Source organism: Triturus cristatus, chromosome 4_1 (genome assembly GCF_964204655.1).
Source record: "Triturus cristatus chromosome 4_1, aTriCri1.1, whole genome shotgun sequence".
Taxonomy (NCBI): Eukaryota; Metazoa; Chordata; class Amphibia; order Caudata; family Salamandridae; genus Triturus; species Triturus cristatus.
Window position 1 is genome coordinate 1,045,209,303 of NC_140585.1, and position 20,979 is coordinate 1,045,230,281.

Consider the following 20,979-nt stretch of genomic DNA (forward strand, 5'->3'; position numbering starts at 1 on the left):
GCCAGGAAACTTATGGTACCGTATTATGTATTCCAGCATCCATTCCTGTCGTTGTCACCAAGTTGAATAGGCAGAAAGTGTTCTGCACTTAATAGGATGCAACAAATTGTAAGTAAAAATACAAATTTGAAATAACGGGTCACTGTTGCAATACTTTGATCGCTGGAGTTCATAAACCATAAATATAGGCTGCATGAAAGGGAAAAACGAGTGCCTTCCCTTCATAGTCGGTACAAAAGGGGGTGGTGATGGACGGAGCATCAGAACCAATCAAACACTCACACCCAGTCAACAGATCTGGGTTTGATCCATCACCGTTCTTTAGCCCACTCTGCCACCCCAGTTCAGATATGGCCATATGCAAATCAGTCTGACCCCGTGCCTCATGGGAACAGTCCAGCTCAAACTGCCTAGCCATGCCTTCCCTGGACCGGAAACAAGCTTCCTAGGACCGGTTTCTGGCATTTCAGCCGTCTTCAGCCAGGCTTGCTTGAATCCAGAGGCAAACTGAGCAAGGGACTCACGTCTGAGCATACCCTGCCAACTTATGGCGAACAAAGCGGTACAAAAGGGGGTGGTGAAGGACGGAGCATCAGAACCAATCAAACACTCACACCCAGTCAACAGATCGGTCCAGGGAAGGCATGGCTTGGCAGTTCGGGCTGGACTGTTCCCATGAGGCACGGGGTCAGACTGATTTGCATATGGCCATGTCTGAACTGGGGTGGCAGAGTGGGCTAAAGAACGGTGATGGATCAAACACAGATCTGTTGACTGGGTGTGAGTGTTTGATTGGTTCTGATGCTCCGTCCATCACCACCCCCTTTTGTACCGCTTTGTTCGCCATAAGTTGGCAGGGTATGCTCAGACGCGAGTCCCTTGCTCACTTTGCCACTGGATTCAAGCAAGCCTGGCTGAAGACAGCTGAAATGCCAGAAACCGGTCCTAGGAATCTTGTTTCCGGTCCAGGGAAGGCATGGCTTGGCAGTTCGGGCTGGACTGTTCCCATGAGGCACAGGGTCAGACTGATTTGCATATGGCCATGTCTGAACTGGGGTGGCAGAGTGGGCTAAAGAACGGTGATGGATCAAACCCAGATCTGTTGACTGGGTGCGAGTGTTTGATTGGTTCTGATGCTCCGTCCATCACCACCCCCTTTTGTACCCCTTCTTAGTCGTCATGCACCATAAGGATTCTGGATGTCATTTAAATATAATTTCGTCTCTTTTAAGTCTATTGAGACTTTCCTCTAACATCAGTATTTGGTCCACATCTCTCCGGATATTCCCATTATGCAACAACTGCAGACTCATTGTTCCACCTCCAGGGATGGCTTCTAGTTGCCACAGTCAAAGACCAGCATTCTTTCTACATTGTCCATAACCCAACCTGTGACACACACCATCACCCAACTATCTCCCAAAGCAAACTGCTGCCTGGTGTTCACACCAAAACTCGTTGTTCAGCAGAGACATAATTACACAATTCTGATGCTGGCACAGGATGGCAGAGGGACTAGAGTAATAATAAATAAATAAGGAAAACAGACATGGAAAACATTGGAATGGGAGTACATAAACCAAGGATTAACAAAGAGGAAGAGGGGGGAGGAGCCAAGATGGCGACCGGGACGGCAGCGTAGATTCCCGGCTCCGTGAACCTCCGTATCCCGCACGGATATCCTGCATGAGATCCTTATTCTGCGCTACGAGATCGTGTTCGTAAACGAAAGTGGCAACCGATCGTGTGACCCTGAGGTTTCTGACTGCAGTACCGCCGGAGAAATCAGCGATTGAACTTTGCGGCCCGTGCGGTCCCGAAGCCGGGACCTCGGGTGGACGCCTTGGCCGGGCGGCAGTTTAACAACAGCGGCCTGTGGTGACTGGGTGGAGTCGGTCCGCCGGAGTGGTGCTCCCTTCGGCCTGCATTTTGCTGTGGTCGCTCCCCCCCTGCTGAGCGCTGCGGACCGAGGACATGCCCGGGTGTGCAATTCTCGGATTTTGTGGTGTTTGCCCCTGCCTTTGACGGTGAGCTGCCCGGACGCCGTCCCTGGTTCGGCCTGATCCTTGCGGGCTGCTCCCGGCTTTTTGCGGGAGCTGGTCCGTGGCGGAGACGACTATTGCCCGTGACCGCGCAACGGTTGAATCTGTTCCTCCCCCAGGATACCTGTCTTCAGCGACGTGGACCTTGAGGCGTTGGTCCCGGGGTCCTGGCCCCAATACGAGTCGGGCCTTCCCAGCGGCCATTTTGTCACTATGCAGCCTACCATCCTGTCCGCTGGGACGCAGCGGGACTGGGGGTGTGTGACGGTCGGGAGTGTGGCAGAGCGATCGGAGAGAGCTGCTCTGGGGTACGGCGACCTCCTGGAGGCCCTTGGTGCCCTTCATTACTCCTTGGCTCATGGCGCCGGGGTCCTGGGGAGGAAGCTAGATGGTGTGGTATCAGCGTTGGGACAGTGGCGGCATGCTGGTCCACAAGTACACAGTGGCTTTCCACACTGCACACAGGAGGAAGATGTTGCGGCCCCCCCCGCGATTAGTGTACAGCCGGACACTCCGGACAGTATGCTACCGTGTGGTCGGCTAACTGTGGGCTTGATCTGCTCCGGAGGTATTGGACCTGAGCGGAAGATGGTGGCCTTGTCCTGTGCGCAATCTCCGGCGGCCCAGGGACGATTCCAGCAACGTGTGTCTCATTTGACTGCTTCAGCCTGTCTGGACCTTGTGTGCAGTGCAGATCCTGGGGCGGCACTGGAAAAGACGCCCCCCCATGAAGCGGTCCGTGCTGATGCTCAGAGACTTCCACCCCACCTGTGTGCGTCGCTTCCCGACTGTTTTTGGACACTCCTGTACCTTGGGACATCGGACATGGTGCTGGGTCGAGGGGCAGGCATGGGCAGAATCGCAAAGAGCGGTCAAGGCTGAGGCTGATCCTTCGGGAGTGGTCACCTAGTAGACAGGCGGACTCATGGTTGCGTGCTCTCATGGTTATTCGCATAGTCGGTGCATAATGCTCCCCACTCCCCCCCTCCTTTTTTTGATATGATCAACCTGGTGCTGCTAATTGTTTGCTGTGGGGAGACTTCACCGTGCGGGAGGGAGAAGCCGGGGGTATGTTTTGAAGGCCCTCCTCCAGTTTATTACATTCCCTCCGCCCCCCCGTCTGGGGGGGCTCTTTCTTACTCCTTTTTCCCTGTCTCTTCTATATTTCGGGTCTAGTTCCAGGGCGACAGGCACACTGCTGGGGGGTGGGGCCATACTCATTCGCAGAGGTGCAGGGTGGGGGGATGGGGGAGGGGACTCTTTAGTCTTTATCTCTTTTTCCATGGCCTCCTTTTTCTTCTCTGTTTCTTTTTGCTTGTTTTTCTGGGATCAGCGCGGTACACCTCTCTTATTGTGAATCGCTTGCTCTTAATGTGTGCCACAGTTTCCGGGGGGTTCGCTGGGCTTTAGGTACGGGGACCTGTAGGCGCAACTATCTTTGATATTTCTCCCCATCCGTACTTTCCCGTGTCTGCGCCATTGATTCAATGTATTGCTGCTTGCTGCTTGCGTCTCTTATCCTTGCCCCTTATCGCTGTTGGGAGACTGTTTGGCACCTGATCCTACTGTTTTGTTTTATTATAAAATGAAAAACCCTTTCTCTCCTGGTGTCCTACCTGAGCGGCTCATTGGCCGGACTATACTGTATTGTAGACTTTGCTCTCCGAGGTGCCGCCTGTGTTTACATGTGCTTTTATTGTTCTGATTGCTTAGCGGCCGGCCCCGGGGGGTTGTAGGCCCATACGTGTAAGTGATTGAAACGTCAATAAAGGTTTTTCAAAAAAAAAAAAAAAAAAAAACAAAGAGGAAGAGGGGAAAGTTACAGAAATTATATTCCCACACAAAGGGAGACAAAGAAAGCGACAGTTTAGACAAAATAGCTACCAAAACAATGCAAAAAATAATTATGCACAATTTCAAAAGATCAAAACAAACATGTCTGGGCCTTTGGGGGTTCAGGTAACTAAATACTTCTTGTGATGAGTATAGCTGTGGTCATTGAATTACAGAGGCCAAATACTATTGCAAGCTCATTGAATCCCCAAGTACCTCATTTTTAGATTTAGACGCCAGGACTAATGTGACCAAAAGAGAAAAAGCTTTCAGCAGTGGTACTTGGAGAGGGTTTTTGTTGCCTTGAGTACAGCATTTGATTGAGAAGATCCGTGCTGCTACTGAAAGATTGCTTGCATTACACTTTTTGCCTTGTAGGAAAGCTAATGCTCAAACCAGGACTGTGCACATTATGGTGGAAAGACAATGATCAAGGCTATATGCCTGAGCTATTTTCATAAAACCTTACGATAAAGGCAAAAGTCTTGAGGAAAAAGGTAGACTGTGTATTAACCAGAACGACAGGTATAGAAGGTTGCTAACTTTATCTTCTGATGGATACTTCTACCTGTCAATTCCTCTCCATTTAAATAGACACCACAGCAGCACCCTTTCCTAGGTGGTACGGTAAGGAACAGTCAGGACAGAAATCATGCAGCATGGAACAAGCAAAAAGGTAATTCCCTCTCACTTTTGATTCCAAGCAACAGTGCTTTGCAATAGTGTTATTGAAAGCGCATGTTGCCAAAACACAAATCTCTGCCATAGGAAACCCCCTGGCTAGTGCAGAAGTTGAAGCCTTAGCTCTGACAGAATGAGCACAGATTCCCTATGAAGGTTAAAACAAAGCTTCTTGCCAGACCTGATCTCCTTTGTCCGGTTAATGCAAATACTACCTGCCCTGTGAGCGTCCAGCGTATGTAGTCTCTCCTCCTGTGTGGAGAGATGGGGTGGAGTGTAAAAGGTGTATAGGGTAACACACTCCCTTATATGGAATGGTGGAAATGATCTTGGGTAGGAAAGCCACTATAATACTTAACACCAATTTGTCTGTGTAAAAACCAGTGAAGGGCGGCCAGACACGATACCTGCAATTTGCTAAAGTGACATGCTGAAGTGATGTCTACCAAAAACAGGTTTCAAAAGTAGACTTAGATCTCATTGGTGCATCACAAAGGGCATAGGACGACACATATGTAAGTCACTTTGAATAAGGCAAAACAATTGGGGACTTAAACAATGTAGGCTGATCAAGAAGGCAGACCAATGCTTAAAGAGCTGACATGTAGCCTTAAACTGTGCCACAAAAGAGCCTTGCTGGACTAGAGGAAGGTGAAAACATTAATGCATCAGAGATGTGTGCTTTTAAGGAGTCTGTATTCCTTTCCTCTGTCCTTCACTCCAGCTTCCCCATGGAGTGGATCTCCTCTTACAGTTGGAGGGATTGGTTCTGAACTCCAACCTTCGGAGTGTCCACCATCATATTCCTGGAGATGGAGGAGCAGGAACATTTTAAGCTCTTTCAGACAGCTGCTGGAGGTAAAAAACGTTATTGTCTACCAGAGCTACTGCTGCTTTCATTTAACAACTCCAAAGTGGCTTGGGACAAAACCACTTCTTCCCCAGCCATGAATCGACTGATTCCTCACCACTACATGCCATCAGGGGATCCTGCCTTTCTGTCTGCCCATCCTTTTACCAGAAAGTTTGGGGCGCAGGCCTTATATTGCACCAAACTTTATACATATGCTCCCTCTGGCCAGGAGTTGAAAAACAAATTAAGGCAGTAGGGAACAAAGTTTTCTTTGCTGGCAGCTTAGCCCTAGCAACATTACTGGTCTCCCTGCTAGACACAACCATTATTTGCGAGGGATGGTAGAAATGGTGCTACCGATCTTGCCAAGCCACTTAAAAAGATCACTTTACTGAGGCGGGGAGGGACATCAAGGGTGCATTCAGGCAGATCGTCAGAGCAGGCTTGGACTCAGTAGACCTCGGAGATCTACCGGCTTCTACAGTGAATTACAGGAAAGTCTAATGGACATGCCTTTTGATGGCTTTCACCTGTCTGGAGACAAAGCAGACCCAGCCTTGGAGAGAAGGTAGGAAGGCAACAGTCCAATCATTGGCCTTATCGTCCACAACATTTCAGGGCTTCTCAAAAGGATTTGCTTTTTGCTAGTGGCAGCTCATCCAGCAGCTAAATAAATATATATATATATTCACTGAAAAAACCATAGGTTTCACACATGTTATAGTTAGCTGGACATTTTACTCATAAAAAACCAATGAAATTCCCCCGTTATAGTTAGTGCAGGCAACTATAACTCACGCGACCGCAATCCTCTGCTGATGCTAATACTGTATTTAGACACTTATTTGCCCATGTCTTCTTCCATTAAATTTTAGCTATACATATGTTACAAATATTTTTTTTTCATAAAGACACATATGTCATCAGCAGAGGATTGCGGTCGCGTGAGTTATAGTTGCCTGCACTAACTATAACGGGGGATTTATTTTTGGTTTTTTATGAGTAAAATGTCCAGCTAACTATAACATGTGTGAAACCTATGGTTTTTCAGTGAATTTGCAAGGTTTTTTAAATGCTAATTCCTAACTATAACGTGTGTGAAAACTATGGTTTTTTCAGTGATTTTGTACGGTTTTTTAAATGCTAAGTTACTTTACGCCGTTCGTGGCGTGCGCGCCCACTTAACGCAGTTCGTTCATGCCCATGTTACGCTGGATGGGCCATGTACGCACGATGCGCTTTGCGCACCGTCTGCACACGGAGGACATATTATGCGCTTCGTTGTGAAAGGTAAAATATTAAATGTTCCATTGTCTTACAAGCCATGCTCAAACGGTGCCCTGCAGGCACCTTTAGCACACGGGGGGGGGGGGGGGGTTAAATGTGGATAATTGTATTTTTATAATTAATTTTTACCGTACGCGTAATCGCCGTTTTTTTGAAAAAAAGTAAAATTGAATTTTTTGCCTTGGGGGTTCTTTTGGGACACCTTAATCAAGGCTAGGTGGTTAGGAGCTGTCTAACCTGCCTCTTTACATGTTTTCAACCTTTGTTTTTCCTCCCCCCTTGGAGTGCGAGAGAGAAAATGGCGGCCGCTGCTTCCTGGTTTCGACCGATTCGAATGTTTACTAAGATCTAACAGCCAATCAGAATTGCGCTCGGCACCGTACGGTAAGGTTACCGTAAGTGGCCACAGCTGTATATATTGATTTAAATGCTATTTTTTCAGGAAGTACTGAACAGGTTTACACCAGACCTATAACAGGCACTTCCTTGACCTGAGGACTACCTCTCTGCCAATTGTCAAGTAATTCTGTTCAGCCGTTTGGGCTGTAGCTGTGTGTAAGCCGCCGCCGCCGCCACCACCACCACCACCACCACAATCACACTTCTATGTAAAATACATAGAAGTTGTGATTGTAAAAATATTTCTGCCACAGCATAGCATTCAATAAGATATAGTCTCTCAATGACACCATCTGCTACCTTCTATGATGATATGATTGAATCAACAGAGTGCAAAAAAGATTATACATGGTTAAATCCAATCATCTAAACCCTAAATATCCAGGATGCCCTACTGAGATATACATTTATTTATCATTGCTGTTGAATAATATATTGCAAAGCAAATCCACATTACTACTAATGCTGCAAATCCTGTTTAAAGTGCCTATATATAGAGTGCAAAGTGCCAAGACAAAGTACTAATAAATATAAAATCTAAAAATTATGCATTCTATATAAAAGACCTCATAAAAATCCTTCATATAACTACCCAATAAATAGATAAAAATGTTAGTGAATTACAATGTGCTACTAAAAGCATAAGTGCTGAGTAGAAAAGTCTAAGGAGAAAACAATCGAAAACAAATTTCATAGAGATGAGAAAACGTATTATTTACATTATTCTTCAGTCAGGAAAATCCGTGGTTCAATCTGATCCCAGATTAATTATAACCAGGTATAAAAATCCTCACTCAAGTAATGTCCATTAGGATTTTTTGTATAGAGGTCGAAAATGTATCTAGTTTCAAGGCGTTGAAGTTTGGTTTCCCATTCGCCTCCCCGTCTGGACAGTGGTATGGAGTCAATTAAAAAATATCTAAAATCCTGGAGGTTGTTTGCATGCATTTATTTAAAGTGCCTTGCAAAAGGCTATGTGTGGTCACTGTTGGTAATTGCCCTCATGTGCTGCAGTATGCGTTTGTGGGCTTGCAACTTGGTGCTGCCCACATACTGCAGTCCACAAGAGCAAGTCAACGCGTAGATCACATACTCTGTTTTACATGTCAGAAATGTTGTTATATTGATAGGAGCCTTAGTAAATGGGGAAATATAAGATGCTGTATTTACCCCCTATTTACAGGCCCGACAACTGTTACATTTAAAGAATCCTTTCCTAACAGCCAATTTTTCGAGCTTTTTACCTCCGGGCTGCTTTTGACTATTGAGTCCCTCATGGATTTAGATTTTCTGAAAGTGATACTCTGTTTTATAGGTAGAGAATTTCCAATAATAGGGTCACTACGTACAATAGACCAATTTTTGTTGATAATTCTACGTAGGGTATTTTGCTGCTTGCTATATGTGAGGATCAGTCTAGTTTCTGCCTTTGAACTGTCCTGACTATTAGAGAAACTCAATGCCCTGTTAAGTAAGTCCATCCTCTCTCTATTGTTGGCTTTGGAAATGGCATGTTCAATAGTCTCAGTTTTGTACGAATCTGGTCTTGCTATGTTGTTGCGCTGCTTTCAGATCCTGGTCATTGCTGCATGTATGTCGTATCCTCAGCATCTCACCATATGGTATACTATGCATAAGATGCTGAAAATGATGGCTGGTGGCATAGAGCAGACTATTGCCTGCCATGGGATTACGGAAGAGTTTAGTTTGGAGACAAAGCAGACTCCGCCTTGGAGAGATTGAAGGTAGAAAGGCAACAGTCAAATCATTGGGCTTACCGTCCACAACATTTCAGAGCTTCTCAAAAGGATTTGCTTTTTGCTAGCAGTAGCTCATCCAGCAGCTAAATAAATGCATATACATACATATACACACACACACACACACATATATATACACACACACACACACACACACACACACATATATATATATATATATACACACACACACACATATATATTACCTACTGGCGGTCGGCAGTAGGTAGTTATAGTTAGGACCCTGTTTCCATAGGAAAACAGGAACATTCTATTTGGAATAACTTTGGCGCCGGTCGACGAATCCTCGCGAAATTTTCAAAACTAATGGGGCACTACGCTCCGCTCCTACCCTGAAAGTCTCGGGGGGATTCGTCAAGTGGGGGCTGAGAAAAAAGGGGGGTCCCAAAACGCGTTTTTCCCATGCATTTTTCCATAGGCCCTTTAGACACAGCTACAGCCCGAACGGCTGAACAGAGTTACTTGAAATTTGGCAGAGAGGTAGTCTACAGGTCAAGGAAGTGCCTTTTGTAGGTCTGGTGTAAATCTGTTCAGTAGTTCCTGAGAAAATAGCCTTTAAATTAATATATATATCTGTGGCAGCTTACGGTGCGCTTACCGTAAGCTTACCGTAAGCTTACCGTACGCGTACGGTGACGTGCGCGAGCGCGATTCTGATTGGCTGTTAGATCTTAGTAAACATTCGAATCGGTCGAAACCAGGAAGCGGCGGCCGCCATTTTCTCTCGCACTCTGAGGGGGGGAGGAAAAACAAAGGTGGAAAATATGTAAAGGAGCATGTTAGACAGCTCCTAACCACCTAGCATGTATTAAGGTGCCCCACAAGACCCCCCCAAGGCAAAAAAATCAATTTTATATTTTTTCGAAAAAACGCAGATTACGCTTACCGTACGCGTACGGTAAAAATTAATTATAAAAAAAAAAGATCCACATTCACCCCTCCCCCGTGTGCAAAAGGTGCCTGCAGGGCACCTTTTGAGAATGGCATATAGCTAAAAGGAACAATTAATAGATTAAGTTTCTCAACGAAGCGCATAATATGTCCTCCGTGTGCGGACGATGCGCGAAGCGCATCGTGCGTACATGGCCCATCCAGCGTAACGTGGGCATGTGGTGCGCGTAGCGCACCGCGTGCCCACCGTGCTTGCATGGCACTAACTGCGTAAAGTGGGCGCGGGGTGCGCAAAGCGCACCGCGTGCACACTGTGCGCGCACGGTGCGCGCACGGAACGAACTGCGTTAAGTGGGCGTGCACGCCACGAACGGCGTAAAGTAACTTAGCATTTAAAAAACCGTACAAATTCACTGAAAAAACCATAGGTTTCACACATGTTATAGTTAGCTGGACATTTTACTCATAAAAAACCATTGAAATTCCCCCGTTATAGTTAGTGCAAGCAACTATAACTCACGCGACCGCAATCCTCTGCTGATGACATATGTGTCTTTATGAAAAAAAAATATTTGTAATATATGTATAGCTAAAATTTAATGGAAGAAGACATGGGCAACTAAGTGTCTAAATACAGTATTAGCATCAGCAGAGGATTGCGGTCGCGTGAGTTATAGTTGCCTGCACTAACTATAACGGGGGAATTTCAATGGTTTTTTACGAGTAAAATGTCCAGCTAACTATAACGTGTGTGAAACCTATGGTTTGTTCACTGAATTTGCAAGGTTTTTTAAATGCTAATTCCTAACTATAACGTGTGTGAAACCTATGGTTTTTTCAGTGAATATATATATACACACACACACACACACTTTATTTTATTTATTTTATAGAGCGCAAACCAGACCCATGAGGGTATCAGAGCGCTTTACAGGATTAAGGGTGGTATACAAAGCGTTAGGAAGGGAAGGACCAATTCGGTAAAATAGGTAGATACCTTAGACAAGAAAAAAGCACGCAGTCTAAGGTCCCAGCTACATATAGGATAACAATTAAAAACGGTAGATACATTAAAAAAGAAGGCACGCAGTCTCAACTCTTGGGTGGGATGCCCAGGAATAGGTATCATCCGTATAAGCCGTGGATAATGTCGAGGTGGAGGGTGGAACATGTCGCTGAGGTGAATGTAATGTAATCGTTAGGTGAGGTATTTGCCCATTAAGAAGGTTTTGGTCTCCTTTTTAAAGTGTGCCAAGGACAGAAGTCTTCTGATGGCGGGTGGGAGTGAGTTCCAAATTCTTGGAGCGGCCCCAGAGAAGGCCCGATTGTAGGTTTTTTTCTTCCGGAAGCGTGCTGGTTGAAGGTCTTTGGCAGATTGGGAGTTTCTGACTCCTCCGGACATCACAAGTTTTTAGGCGAAAAATGCAGGGGAATTGGAGTAAAGAGATTTGTGAGTAATGCAGGCCAGTTTAAATTGGATTCTGGCCTCTAGGGGAAGCCAGTTCAGAACTCTGAGGTGGGGAGAAATGTGGTTGAATTTCTTTGAGCCAGTTAGGAGTTTGGTGGCGGCGTTGAGGCAGGCTTTTAATAGGGCCAGAGAGTTCTTGGGTAGCCCTGCGAGAGTAGAGCATCCATATTCTAGCCTGGAAATGACACACATATATACATACATTACCTACTGGCCGTCGCCAGTAGGTAGTTATAGTTAGGACCAAGTTTCCATAGGAAGAGTGTTAGACCTGGCCTCATGGCATGGCCATCCCTGTCCCCGCACCACATATCCTGACCCATGCACCTCATGCAGCCCCCGAGCACATGGCCTAGCCGATCCTTCCCCCCCAGAACACACACACACACACCCGACCCGGACTTCCCCGTCCGTGGCCTTCCTCCTTTCGGCCACACCGGGCGCCCGCGTGCCCACTTCATGCACCAAGATGGCCGCCCGGCCCCAGCGCGACCCTGGCCTAGAGGCGCCACTCCGGCTGGAGGACATCGCGCTCCCCTTGGGATGAGAGAGGGAGGAGCAGTTTCCATCGCACCTCTGAGCTCCCCTGGGAAGGTGGGTTTCGATCGGCCCTCCGGCCTCCCCAAGGGCTGGCTCCACGCCTGCTGGGTGTCTGGGACTCCTCCCAACCCGCCCCTGAAAGGATCAAAAGACAATGGCAGGAAACCCCGACAAGCGACCCCCAGGTGACAAGACCCCCGCCTGCACAGACTCCGGACATCAGAGGAGTCGACCTATAACAAGGGGTGCTCTGGGACTATCCGAGAGATTCGCCTTTGGAAACACCTGAGCCCTGCTGAGTGACTCGCGGCTCCCTGAAGATCGTAAAACCTCCGAACTTGTGCTTGAGCCCTGCAGAGTGACTCGCGGCTCCCACAGACTCTCCTGGTCCCGCCGGACCCAGACGACGACAAGCGTATCCCCCAGCTCGAGGATTGTGAGCTGTGCGCCGGGTACGCCCCTGCCTTTCATCCATCTCCCCAAAGACTGTCCCGCTACCTCCTACCCCCCCCGAGACTCTATGAGCCCGTGCTCTACTTGTATATATTTGCCGTGCTGATCATAAAGATACTACGACTCCGATTTGATAAAGATTTGTTCTTAAGAACTCACGGTGTGGCGTCTCTGTCGTGTGGTGCAGAGTGTACGAGCCTAGATACGAGATTCCTCCCCGGAGTCTTCCGCCAGTGCCCGGCTACGATACCTCGAGGGTTGGTCTCAGGATAGTCAGGGCCCCCTCCGGGCTCCTCTGAGGTCGCCTTCTAACAAAGAGCATTTTTTGTTTTGCTTATAACTTTGGCGTTGTTTAAAGAATCTTCATTAAATTTTCCAAACTAATTCTTTGTTCATATCAGCTATTTGGGAAGATTGGGGGTGATTCGTCAAGGGGAGGGGGGGCCGAGAAAAAGGTGGTGGTCCCAAAACGTGTTTTCTCCATGTTAATTTCCATAGGAAACTTTAGACAAGGCTACAGGTCGAACGGAATTACCCCAAATTTGGCAGGGAGAAGGGTCTTGGTCTAGGTAGCACGCCTTTGTTTATTTGGTGTAAATCCGTTCAGTAGTTTGAGAAATTCGAAATTTACAGATATCGATATTTGGGAATTGTGCCATCTGATTGGCTGAGGCGTTACGAGCACGAGCTAGCTGCTTATTGGTTGTGAGCGGTTGCAACTAGGAAGTGTTGGCCGCCATTATGTGATTCCGTTGAAGCGAGTAAGGGGAAAAAAGGGCAAAAAGAGTAGGAAAGAGGAGGCTAGGAGCGGTGTAGCTCTGTGGGGTGGTTAGGGTGTGCTATACAGGGAGTGTGAAGTTAAGTATTTACCCCTAGTGGTGTGAAAGTGCTGTTTTAACCAGAGTGAGATGGTGCTGAGGTGAGGTGTCAGTACACTCGGGATGAAACCGTGAGCTTATTGCTGTAAACTGATGTGCTCCTGGCACTGTAGCATACTGGCCGCTGTAGCATAGCTGTGCAAGTGGTGTTAGTATGGGTTTAGACTATAGAGGGAGTGGGAAGCAACCTACTCACCCCAACCGGTCTGAAGACTCAAATGGAGTGTTTTAGCAAGCAGGAATAAAGAAATAATCGTGAACAATATAATGCAGAATGTTGCAATGCCACAGAAGACAAATGGTGAAATCAGGTGTGTTTAAGAAAGTGGCTGTGTGGGATAAATCGATGAAGTCTGCAAGTTATATAAAAAGTGTCTTTATGTAAGTGACATAAATGGAACCACTGGTGCAAGAGCTAAGGCATCCAGCTGAGGCAAACTCCAACCGCTTCTGCTGTATTCAAAGCTAAGCTTCTGCATCAGTCAATTCAAAATTACATGTTACAGTTCCATGTGACAAACAATACCTATTAGACATGAATGACTGTAAATTGTAGAATGAAAATAAAAGGTAGGATAAGATTACCACACTGTGCCAACCAGTTCCTAAACAACGCCGTGTTTTTTGATCTTGATCACCAGTTTGTGAGCAGAGGCTGAGGATTGGCTAATTTTCTGTGAAAGGGCTTTGTGGATAACAGGCAGGCAGAGAGACGTGTGTACAAAGAATAGATATGGTTTCCAAATGGATGTCTGGTGTAGGCTAATTTAGCAAGTTAATAGTGTATTTGCATAGGCCATATATCATCCATCCCTGGTTAGTGTGGAGAGGTAAGGGCCAATAATGAAAACCGAGTTCAAATGCCTAAGCATACTTAGAAAGTTATTATATGAAAATAGTTCAATTGAAGTGTATTCAAAAGTTTAATAGGAAAAAGTAAAAAAAACTGGAAAAATCAATCCAAGAATAAAGTGAATTTCTTACAAGTCTTGGAGATTGCAGTCCGGAAGTTCTTCAGCGGCTTGAGATGCGTAATGTTCCAAGAGGCGATTGTTGTCATCGTGTGAGAAAAGCGAAGCGATCCAATTCATATCCTCGAAGGGACAGTAATGTTCCTCGAATGTTGGAGCGGCAATTTGAATTGGCAGACAATCTGCGATGTTGTCAAAGGTCGCACGTTGCAGGAGATCTTTAGCGGCTGCGCAGAAATCCCATTCCGCCAGGATACCTTTGCGTTGCAGCCACCGTTGCTCCACTGCCCGAACAATCAAGTTCATGGTTTTCAAGATACTCCATTACCTGCTGGATATCGGGGGCGTTTGCTGGGATGTTGGCAAGGCATAGATCCATTCGCCAGTCGATTGGGCAAGTTTTGCAATAAAAAGGATGGTTGCACGCAGATTGTATGTGTGTAAATAAATGTCATGTTGTAGCTGGCTCCGATAATAGATAGAGGCAGGCAGCCGGAAAGTTGTTCCATTTTTTCACAGTATTGATTTAGCTTCGCGTAGAGGCGTATTCTGTCGGACATGCTTGTCACCACAGGGAGCGTAGCCATTTTTAACAAGCTAAAATAGTAGTAGGATGGCCGCAAACAGAGCGAGAATTATGGGCACTGTTGCTGTTATTTCAGAGATGATCGAATGAATGAAGTCTGGTATTAGACTAAAAACAGTTTGAAAGCCTGTGAGAAGGCCGGAGGAGACCATCTTAAAAAAAAGTGTGCCAGACCTTAAATGTCAGATGTGTTGAAAATTGTGTAACAATTCACAACTGTAATGTGAGGTTCGTATTTAAAAGGGAGTGTATTTTACTTGAAGTTCGTGCTATCTGCAGTCGATAAATTACTTTTGGAGAAGTGAGGGACACTTCTGTTTGAAACAAAAGCGCTTTCAGTTTGTTCCGTTTAATAATATCTGTTTTCAAAGTAGGTATTGAAGGCAAAGTCGAACTTTGGGAGTTACTTTGTGTGGGTGGGAATAGAGATTGCCAGAGGAAGTTATCCAGTTTGAAACAGTAAGTACATACGGTATGCCAGCTCACATTGCGTAGCAGTCCATATTATTAAGAAGCAGATAACTGCCGTTAGAAAGCTGTGTGAATGTTGGTCTGATTGTGGGAGTTGGCGTGCTTTTAAGAAAGCATGCACGATGGGGGCTGGAAGCTTAGAAGCGTTGTGCAGTTGGACATTCTTGCATAGTAATGAATGATTGCCATTGTGGTCCCACTTTTCACCGGTGAGAAAAACTTCGGTATCCTCTTTAAGACAGCGATATTTAAATGGGAGAAACCACTGCTCTTGAATAAACGTGCTACCTTATATAATCACATACAACATGACAAACAACATGTACACCTAGCAGACACGACACTACGTACTGTGGGAACCATGGCTAGCCATGTACACAAACCAAACATGGCATGGCACCTCTGCCACACAATGCAGAATGCGGGGAGAGATGGGAGCAAAGTATGTGTGAAGGTGGCAAGTGATTCTTGATTATAAAAGTATACAATGCAAAGTGTTGAGGGGATGTGCCGGACAGACTTGAGTATGCAGAGCACAGACATGTACATGTCAACATACACCGATAGTACAGATAGTAGGGAAGATTACGAAATCTTAGCGCATACGTGCCCCCTGCCCCCCCAAATCTTTAGCGTAGTGGGCTGGCATGGCGTACGCAAGGCTAGCGTAGGGGTATGAATAAAAGGCACGTTTCTCTGGGTGTGATTCTCTTCTGGAATGGCGAACTTGTCTGTCAGGTCTGCGCAGCTTACACCGCCACGAGGCAGACGCAGTGAGCGAAGGTGGCTGCGGGAATAATGCTCTCAGCCTGCTGCCATCCAGAAACCGTCATGGCCGCTGCGACGCACATATGCCCAACAGTTCACCTTTCGACACCGTCGTATGTGAAAGAGGGCCCACCACGTGCCAGCGGAAGCTTTTGGGCCGAGGTCTGCGAGCTGGGAAGGCTCCAGAGATCAACGCTGGCTACCTCGACACAGGCAGACAGCGCCCAGCCTGAGGCCCAGCACCGTGAAGTGCTCTGTATACTACTAACACAGTAGTCGAAGAGGTAACAGTGGAACGGTGTCTTGATCCCACAATGGACGATGTCCGATATTACCTGCTGCTTGTGGGTTTTCACAGAAGTCCCTGCGTTGACGTGCATCAGACTCTGTGCTTCAGTAGCCAAGTGCTGCACATGATTATTGTGCTTGGTTGACACCAGTCGGTGGAGTGTACCGCGGCACAGCAGGTCCGAACAGTGGAACGGGGTCTTGATCCCAGAATGGACGATGGTAGAACCGCATCTGAGATTGGAGATGAAGGTACTCCCTTCAAACAGGTGCAACTAACTCTACGTCCCAACAGTGGAACGGTGTCTTGATCCCAAAATGGACGATGTACGATATTACGTGCTGCTTGGTTTTCACAGAACTCCCTCCATTGAGGTGCATCAGACTATGTGCTTCCGTAGCTAATTGCTGCACATGATTATTGGGGTTGGGTGACTGCAGTCAGTGGAGTACACCGCGGTACAGCAGGTCGGAACAGTGAAACGGGGTCTTGATTCTGTGACTGAGGATGCCAGAAGTTAAAGTTTATGATAATTTCGGTGTACCCACTCTGATCAGGTACAACAACTGCGTGCTTCCGAATCCAACGGCACGTGGCTGTGAGGCGTTAATGACCACTGCCTCTGGCCTACAGTGCAGTCAACAGGGCTCAAAATTCAGATCGAGTGGTGATTGTTTAATTACAGAATCCAGTAGGCAACTAACTACAACGTCTATTGAAATATACACAATAGCCTTTTAGTATACTTGTTGGTTTGTTGCCCCTGCCCCCCTTTCCACTGCCCTCCATAGTCTGTTGTGCTACCACTGCCCTTCCTGCCTGCCCAGTGTGGTCAAATTGTTGCCTCTGCACTCTCCTATCTGCCTTCAATTTTCAGAGTCCGTGCCCCTGGCCTCTGCCTCTCAACAGTATCCCTATGAACAACTAGATTGCTAACATTCTATATTTAATTCAAAAGTGTGGAACGCCTGACGTCATCTTGATGTAATCAAAACTAATACCTAGAGCATTTCCTTTAGAAATTACATATATGAGAGGGTCTTATTTGCATCAAACTTATGGTTAGTGCTCTAAAAAACTAAAATGAGGACATATTTTCTGAGTTTTCAAATAGCGACAAAGAACTTTTAAATTATTTGTAATCTTTATGTTTTTTTATCCAGTTGACCACTCGATTAAATGTTGCACCTAGGGGAGAGGATGTGGTGTTCCTTCCAGAGCTGCAGACTTTGCAACTGGGGAACCAGATTGGAGTTTCTGCTTCAGCTCAACATTCTGTGATTCTGGTCAAATCACGTAATCTCCCCATGTCTACAACCAAAATGAATTTGATCTTGTGTGATGTAACCAATGCTCATATAAAGCACTCCAATACCCGACAAGTCTGCACTATATAAAACTGCAAAAACACAAAAAATAGGTGTTTTGCACACTTCTGTCATTGGGCTACATGTGGGCTACGTCTGGGTGATAATTGTGCTGCATTTGGGCTCTTTTGTCTCTGGTGGCCATCTTGGGAGATTTATTTGTTATGAAGTTTCCTAATTTCCTCATTTACTACAGTCTCCTCAGTAGGAAATACTTTCAGTTTTTTACTTTGGTTCCATCAAGAAGGCATTCAGATGTGTCACACATTTGCCATAAATTCTTAATGTTAGCACTCTAGTTGCTCATTAGATCACTGTAGTAAAGCTACTGCTCACCAGGGAAGTCTGCTGCTGGTATTCAAAGTACATGTTTCAGTCTGCATGTCAGAATTTTTTAATGAAATAGAAGAGGATTTGAGAAGTCACTCAAAATGTGCTTTAATTTTTCTTTTTGCAGCACTAATCATACTTTCTATGGCAAAATGAACCCCCTCATTTTGTTCCTTTTTAAATTAAATGTTTTAAGAGTTACCACTTTACTCCAATCAAGATGGCTACAGGTGTGCAATACGTTTGTCATAAGTAGGACTGTTAGCGCTCTAGTTGTTCTTTAGAACACTCTGGGAAGCTGCAGTAGAACACAAAGGAATCAACTGACAGTCTCTGCCCTTGTTGGATGTACATGTTTTACTGAGCATGTCAGACTTCATTCTCACATGACTGAGAAAGAGAATGTGAATTTACAGAAAATATGCTCTCAGTTTAGCTTATAGATCACCTTCCAAACCTCTGTGGGAAAAGCATGAGAAGGAATATGCTACTTACCAGTATGCATCTGTTCTTGGCATGTAGAGCTGCAGATCTACACACTTTTGCATAGATGGCCATCTGGTGTTGGGCCCGGATGTTTGCAGTTTGTTTTTCCTCTTGGAAAGTCTTTGGAAGTCACGAGGTCGGCGACTCCTCCCTTGGTCCGTATTGCGCATGGGCTTCGGCTCCATCCTCAGATTGTTTTTCGCCAACAGGGAAAGATGGAGCGTAGTAATAATAGTGAAGAAACCCATGTGTGTTGTATCTAAATAAGATAAACTGGAACAGATACAGGTAGCCGGGGAGGCGGGTGGGCGTGTGTAGAACTGCAGCTCTATATGCCAAGAACAGATGCATACTGGTAAGTAGCATATTCCGTTCGAGGCATATGAGCTGCAGATTACACACTTTTGCATAGATCACATAGCAGTTCCCAACCCTAGCAGCGACCACCAGTATCTGTTGCAGTGGTTTAAAAAAGTGTTTTTAGTACAGCCTGGCCCACACTAGCTTGTTGCTTGGTTTGCACATTTACACAGTAATGTTTAGTGAAAGTGTGCGGTGTTGACCATGTAGCTGCTTTGCAGATATCATCTAATGGGATGTTCCCTAGAAAAGCCATAGAAGCCCCTATCTTTCTTGTAGAGTGGGCTTTAGAGGGAACAGATAGCGTGCGTTTTGCCTTGTGGTAGCAAATCTGTATGCATTTTACAATCCACCTAGCTATCCCTGATTTAGAGATGGGGTTGCCTTTATGTGGTGGAGAGAAAGAGACAAATAGTTGTTTTGTCTTTCTGAAAGGTTGTGTTCTCTGGATATAGTAAAGTAAAGCCCTTTTAACATCCAGTGTGTGTAGAGCCCTTTCTGCAACAGTTTGGGGTTGCGAGAAAAAAACGGTAATTCTACCGATTGGTTTAGGGTTAGTACGGAGGACAACCTTGTTCGGGTGCATTTGGAGAAAAGGTTCTTGTATAGTAAGTGCTTGTATCTCACTAACCCTTCTAAGGGAAGTGATGGCTACAAGGAAAGCTGTTTTCCATGTGAGAAATTGCAGTTGACATTTATGCAAAGGTTCGAAAGGCGGTCCCATTAGCCTTGTGAGAACTATATTCAAGTTCCACACAGGTGAGGGTGGTACTCTGGGGGGAATTATTCGTTTGAGGCCTCCCATGAAGGCTTTAATAGCAGGCACTCTGAAAAGTGATAGGTGCTGTCTGTTTTGTAGGTAAGCGGCAACTGCTGCGAGGTGTAGCCGAATGGATGTATATGCTAGGTTACACCTTTGTAGATGGAGTAAGTAGCATATGATGTGCTGTATAGATAAGTCTAGAGAGTTGATTGTGTTGTTATGGCAATAAACAACAAATCTTTTCCACTTTGGCGCGTAGAAGGCTCTAGTAGTAGGGCGCCTAGCTTCTCCGATGACGTTCATACAGTCAGGGGGAAGTTTAAGGTATCCGAATTCGAGGATCTCAGGAGCCAGATCGCAAGGTTGAGCTGAGCTGGGTCCGGGTGTCTGATCTCTCCTTGGTTCTGGGTTAGGCGGCATGGTGAGAGGTTTAACTTTTGGTGTGGCACTACCGAGAGTTCCAGCAGCGTGGTGTACCACGGTTGTCTGGCCCATGTTGGAGCTACTAGAATCAGTGTGAGGGAGTGCTGTTGTAGCTTTCGTACCACTAATGGAATTAGTGGGAGAGGTGGAAAGGCGTATGCAAACTTGCCTGACCAGTTCATCCATATCGCATTGCCTTTGGACAATGGGTGTGGGTATCTGGCGGCGAAGCTTGGGCATTTTTTGTTTTCGTGGGTGGCGAAGAGGTCTATGTGTGGATGCCCCCACATCTGAAAGAACGGGTGAAGAACCTGCGGATGAAGTTCCCACTCGTGGATCTGCTGCGTTTGTCTGCTGAGCAGATCTGCCATGGTGTTTTGGACTCCTGGGACATGTTGGGCTAGGAGAAAGATTTTGTGTGGAATTGCCCATCTCCATATGCTCTGTGCTAGTTGAGAGAGCTGTGGAGAGTGTGTGCCGCCTTGTTTTTCAATGTAGTACATGGCCGTCATGTTGTCTGAGCGAATAAGGACTGCCTTGCCTAAAATGTGAGTGTGAAAGGATTAGAAAGATTGCCAGTAACTCCAGATGGTTGATGTGGAGTAACTTTTGTTGCGGCGTCCATGTGCCCTGCACTGTGAGGTGTAATAGATGAGTTCCCCAGCCGGAGAGCGATGCGTCTGTTAGGATTATTTGTGGAACCGGGTCCAGGAACGGTCGACCTCTGGAAAGATTTGTGGTGTTCCACCGCTGCAGAGAGCGATGGTTGCGACAGTCTACCAACACCAGATCCGTCAGTTGCCCCTGGGCCTGGTTCCATTGGCACGCTAAGCACTCTAGGAGTGGACGCATCTGGAGTCTTGCATGAGGCACTATGAAAATGCAAGAGGCCATCATCCCTATCAGTTGCATAAACACTCTTGCTGGGAGAGAGTGTTGAGGTATGAATCTTTGACGCAAAGCCTGAATTCTTGCAATTCTGGCAGGATTGGGGTAGGCTATGGCTTTTGAGGTGTCTATGGTGGCACCGAGGTATTTCTTTGTGTGGGATGGTATTAG

General features: G+C 46.2%; 1 protein-coding gene across 1 annotated transcript in view; it reads right to left on the bottom strand.

Annotated features, from left to right (window-relative positions):
* Nucleotides 1–20,979, bottom strand: part of DNAJC2 (DnaJ heat shock protein family (Hsp40) member C2) — a 316,362-nt gene that overhangs the window by 203,147 nt on the left and 92,236 nt on the right. The gene's annotated exons all lie outside the window — the stretch shown is intronic.